Source organism: Mus caroli, unplaced genomic scaffold (assembly GCF_978045245.1).
Source record: "Mus caroli unplaced genomic scaffold, Mus_caroli_1 scaffold_3, whole genome shotgun sequence".
NCBI classification, from domain to species: domain Eukaryota; kingdom Metazoa; phylum Chordata; class Mammalia; order Rodentia; family Muridae; genus Mus; species Mus caroli.
In genome coordinates this window covers 76,057,903-76,064,062 of record NW_028227258.1, presented here as the reverse complement: position 1 = coordinate 76,064,062, position 6,160 = coordinate 76,057,903, and positions in this window count along the sequence as shown.

Sequence of the window (6,160 nt, the reverse complement as noted above, 5' to 3'; positions counted from 1 at the left end):
TCCAAGAAGTTGTCTCTGGGTAACTCTCTCTTGCAGACCAAAACCCAGTCTTTTATTTACATACCAATCCAGTCATTTACTCTAAGTTCTCTTTTGATTTTCCCATGAATCAACACTTTATGACCTTAGCCCCTTGATTCTTAGAAAGAGACAGCAAGTACATTTTTTAACATAGCAAATAAATTCAGAGACCTGCCTGCTTTTGTAAGCACAGACAATAAGTTAGCTGAGTAGGATCTTGCTCTGAGATCACCATACCCACCACACCTAGGCCTAAATTTGCTCTGCCCCAGACTGACCTTGAACTCAGAAACGTGCCTGCCTTTGTAAACAGAAACAATAAGTATAGCTGGGAAGGACTTTGCCCGGAGATCAACACTCCCTAAATCTCTTTATCTTCTTCATTTGTATCTTTCTGACAAGCAGGTTTATAGTGTAGCTGCCTCTGCTCTTTTTTTTTTTTTAAAGATTTTTATTGATTATTATATAAGTACACTGTAGCTGTCTTCAGACACACCAGAAGAGGATGTCATATCTCACTATGGATGGTTGTGAGCACCATGTGGTTGCTGGGATTTGAACTCATGACCTTCGGAAGAGCAGTCAGTGCTCTTACCTGCTGAGCCATCTCACCACCACCACCACCACCCTTTTTGCCTCTGCTCTTTCAGGTCAATGAAGCCCCTCATACAATTCACATTACATCCCTATATTTTTGCATAGTTGAGAAATCCTGTTTATATATTTTTTGAACTCATGTTTTCAGAGTTCTTTCCCACAGCCTTAAGAGTGGTCCGGAGGGTCTCAGCAACTACCACTTTGCTAAGGACATTTAGACACACCCTCACCTCCTGGACTCTTCTATTTATTGCAGAATCATTAACCGTAGCAGGGAGAACATCTGAAGGAAGAACATAAAGTAAATTATGTACATTATTATACAAACAGGCTTTATTCTAGTAACCTTCAGCACTGGTGGAGCCCAAGCCCTGCTACCTAGGCTCCAGGGGTGGGAACTGTGTCACACTGTCCTTTCTGCAGTGGCCATGCAGAACTTGGGACCTTGGGGGATGTATAGAATCAGAGGATAACTCCCCTCCCCCAGGCCTCCAAAGGACAACTTTTGAGAATTGATCTTTGTCTTAGGGTTTTACTGCTGTGAACAGACATCATGACAAAGGCAACTCTTATAAGAACAGCATTTAATCAGGGCTGGCTTACAGGTTCAGAGGTTCAGCCCATTATCATCAAGGTAGGAGCATGGCAGCATCCAGGCAGGTATGGTGCAGGAGGAGGTGAGAGTTCTACATCTTCATCCAACAGTTGCTAGCAGAATACTGGCTTCCAGATGATTAGGACTAGGGTCTTAAAGCCCACACCCACAATCACACACCTACTCCAACAAGGCCACACCTTTTAATAGTGCCACTCCCTGAGCCAAGCATATACAAACCATCACAATTTTATCATTCCTCCATGTAGGTCCTTGGCATAAAACTCAGGTTACCAAGCTTTGTGTGTTGACTCTTGAATATCTAATTTTAAAAATTAAACAGATTTATAACTTTTATTATGTATTTTTGTGTGTGGATGTGTGTATCCGACCAAATATGTACCCTTCTAGGTCAGAAGAGGTGTCAGATCCCCTGGAAGTGGAGTTCCACTTCCAATTGTGAATCACCTGATGTGGGTGCTATGAATGAGCTACAGTGCTTTGCAAGGGTAGCAAGCATTCCTAACCACTGAGCCATCTCTCCAGCCCTAAAAATGTCAATTTTTTTTTTGGGGGGGGGGTTTCGAGACAGGGTTTCTCTGTGTAGCCCTGGCTGTCCTGGAACTCACTCTGTAGACCAGGCTGGCCTCGAACTCAGAAATCCGCCTGCCTCTGCCTCCCGAGTGCTGGGATTAAAGGCGTGCGCCACCACGCCCGGCTAAAATGTCAATTTTTAATTTGGATTTTTTTTTTAATTTCTAGGTTAAGTTTTTTTTATAGATTTTTCTACTCTGTGTGTGTGTGTGTGTGCATGCGTGCGCACACACGCGTATGTGTGTGTACATATGAATGTATAACTGTGTGGAGGTTGGAAATCCACACTATGTGTCTTCTTCAACCGCTCTTTACTTTCAGCTGTTGGAGTTTCACTGAACTAGCTGGCTATGGAGCCCCAAGGATGCGCCTATCTTCATTTGGGATTGTAGGCTGGCACCTCCATGCCTACAATGCCAGCTTTTTACCCAGGTGTCAGGACACACTTGGCCTTCTGCTCATATTGGCAGTACTTTGATGACTAAGACATGTTCTTTCCTGTTTCATATTCTGATTTGGACATAGTTTCCCTACACAGATAAGTCTTGAGTTTTGCTACTTAAAAAAAAAAACTATCTTCATAATTTTTATGAAAACCTTCTGACCCCGAGTTTATGCCTTCAACACTGTCACAGTCTTTTGCTCTTCAGTGAGGAGGGCATGTTTGTACCTGTCACAAACACGCTTAGTACATACGGAACCCCTAAAGACCTGGCTAGATTTATTTTCTCCTTTTAGAAACTTTCTTAAGTTTCACAACATGAGCCCCTTGAAGTCGGCCTGGGCACCTACCACGTGTGGACTTGTGGTGATTTCCCAACCTTCTTGGTACAAAGATAAACAATCCTATAATCAGAGACTCTGGTTTTGTTAGAGGTGAAAGCCTGCAATAATTTATCAAACACCAAGCTATTCAGAGTGCTTCTAAACACTTGTAAACACCCTGGAAGAGAAAGAAGTGACTTCATTTTTAAAATTTTATTTTATGTGCATGGGTGTTTTGCCTGCATGTATGTTTGTGTAACACATGCATGCTTGATGCTAGAGGAAGAGGGGATCAGATCTCCTGGAGCTGGAATTATAGACAGGCTCCTTGGAGGTGCTAAGATTAGGATCCAGGTCCTTTGCAAGAGCAACAAACGTTCTCAACCACTGAGTGAAGGGACCCTGGCTAGTGTGGCAAACATGGCGCCGGCAGGGCTTATCCTTCTTCCCAATTCTCTCTACCTTGCTAAAAACCATTAGACTACATTCCTGAAGCCAGCCACCAAGGACTATTCCCATTTTGGCTACTTCCTTCTTCTGAGGTTATCAAGTCCAGCTATCAAAGTATTAAAGCAATCAAGAGCCTAATCCCCCTTTGGGTCACCTAATTAACATGCCCAATCAAAATTAAACACCTCATCCTAACATGGGGTTTTCCTTTGTACCTTTATAAATCACTATCTGTCTATGTGCCACATCTGTCTCTATCCAGAGGCAGTCCTTTGTTCCCCAGGGACAATATCTCTTCCCCCTCTCCCTTGTTCTTTTTCCCATTAACCCTCTTCCTCTATTTCCTGTATTTGTCCCTTAACCCTGACCTCTGTCCCTCTGGGGAAAATAAAACTCCTTTGTGCTGAGAACTTGGTCTTGGGGGTCCTGGGCCAATATTTTTCCTTATATTGAGCTCTTTCCAGCCTTTAAGGCCACAGAGATTTCATACTGCATTTTCTCTCTCTTTCTCTCTTTCCTCCTTCCTTCCTTCCTTCCTTCCTTCCTTCCTTCCTTCCTTCCTTCCTTCCTTCCTTCCTTCCTTCCTTCCTTCCTCCCTCCCTCCCTCCCCCCTTCTTTCCTTTTTTCTTTCTTTCTTTCTTTCTTTCTTTCTTTCTTTCTTTCTTTCTTTCTTTCTTTCTTTCTTTCTCTCTGCCTCCCAGTGTTGGGATTAAAGGCATATACCACCATGTCCAAAAATACTGTGTTTTCATTGATGTGTTTTAAATTTCTAGATCTTATAAATAGTTTTAGAAAATAATTTAGATTTATATTTTTTTGAGATTATAATTATATCATTTCCCCCCTTCTTTTCCTCCCTCCAAATGCTCCCACCTATACCTGCTTGTTTGCTTTCAAATGCATGGTCTCAAGGCGTGGGCCACCACGCCCGGCTTTTTTTTTTGTTTGTTTGTTTTTTTGAGACAGGGTTTCTCTGTGTAGCCCTGGATGTCCTGGAACTCACTTTGTAAACCAGGCTGGCCTCGAACTCTGCCTCTGCCTCCGGAGTGCTGAGATTAAAGGCGTGTGCCACCACGCCCTGCTCCTTTTCCCCCTTTTGATCAATTTCCACCTCCTATAAATGACAGAGCCTCTGAAGACCATGTGGGGCTGTGGCAGGGTTACATACCACCGGGGCATAGGCATGAAGACCATGTGCGGCTGTGGCAGGATTACATACCACCGGGGCATAGGCATAAGTGGTTGAGAGTGTAACAACCCACTCAACCCCTTTCTATGACAGAAAACCAACAGGCCTGGAATGGCTACTCCTGGGTGTCAACTTGACTATATCTGGAATGAACTACAATCCAGAATTGGTGGGCTCACCTGTGATCCAGATCTTGAGGCTGGAAGACACAAGTTTCTGGCCTGTATCTTGGCATGGAGATCTTGAGGCATAGTGGCTATGAAAAGCTTAGGCCCAGGCAAGGTAGTACAGGACTTTTATCCCAGGAGACTGAGGCAAGGAGATCTCTGAGTTCAAGGTCATCCCGGAACAAAGCAGGTCCCAAATCCAGGTGTAGTGGTACAGACCTTTCATCTGGGCCACACCTTCTGCTGAAGGCCTACGTAAGGACAGTAGAAGGAAGCTTCACTCTTCTTCGCCTGCTTGCATTTATTTGCCAGCACATCTGTTGAAATCTACTAGCCTTGTGGGACTGAGCAACTACTAGATCCTTGGACTTCCCATTCACCACTGCCCATTGTTGGGTTAGTTCGACTACAGACTGTAAGTCATCATAATAAATTCCCTCAATATAGAGAGACATTCCATAAGGTCTGTGACTCTAGAGAACCTGGATTAATACAATGCCCAATCTGAGGGTTGCTTGTGGGTGATCTGCTGCTCTGATCAAAATGCAGCAATAATCACAACCTTTGAGGAGGGCCTTCCACAACCATCTGCCTCTTTTATTGGAGGACAAAGAATGTATCATGTTCATTTAAAATAGCAAAAACACATATGACAAGCACTACAATAGTTGCCTCTGACAGTAACTGTCTGAGTCCTTGGTTCTTTGGTCTCCTCAAGGGATCCTGTGGGGTGTTTCTTGGCACGTAGTATTTAGAAATCATGTTAGCCTAATTCGAGTGTAAGCGTGCAACCAGCCCCAAGGGATGTGGATCTCCCAACTCTGATTGCGTGGGCAATCCAGCACGATTTTCAGGGAGTCCAAACTAAGGCTGTGGGTAACCGCAGGTTGACCCCAATAGGCATGCTGCTGTCAGAGAGGGACCTCCAAATTATTCCTCATTCCTGAAGGCCAGCGATAGACACACTTCCACGTAAAGTGATCCCCAACACTTAGGACAACCCTTTGAGGTCAGAATTCTTTCTCCCCGTTTTAATTCTGAGCGATCCAAGAGTCCACTTATTTAACTGCTTTAACTGTTTATGCGGGAGTGGTGTTTTAACTTGTGGATCTGACCTCAATTTCTTAAAATTGAATTTTGTTCTTATCTGCCTAAAAACAGAAATAGTTTTTCTCGGGCAGCAACAGTTACCACTGAGGAGGTAAAGAAACAGTGGCAGCGCCTCTGCCTCCAGTGACCTCTCTCTTCCTTTCTTCTTCCAGCACTGCGAACCTTGGGGGCTCTCACAAGCTCTCAGAACAAGAGCCAGAGGCTGCAGATAAAGGCCTGTTCATCCCACACAGCCCTTTCCTAAGGGAGCATTCTTGCCTGCTGTTTCAGTATCTTTTTGTGACATTCCAGAATCTGCCCCGCGGTGTGAAATTATGTATGTGCACCTACAGAACTTTAGCTGTGTGTGATAGGTACATACAATGACTTTTGTTACATTGCTCTTTCCAGCTTTGGAGCAGTGTGCAGGGGGTAGGTCCCGCAGTTAAGTGCCTCAAATTACAGCCTCTGACTTCAGAGCCAGCTCTCCTACCACTTGGCCAAATCAACTCTTGACAAATCATCGGGTATGGAACTCCTTTAACACATTTCTCCCTGAACTTCTAGGGATGGTGGCCTTCTCCTAACCCTCAATTAACTGAATACTGGGAAGCTTTATTCATTTGTTTATATATTTATTATTTTTTTACAGTGCCAGAGATAAGCCTCACCCAAGCTGGGGAACTGTTCTAC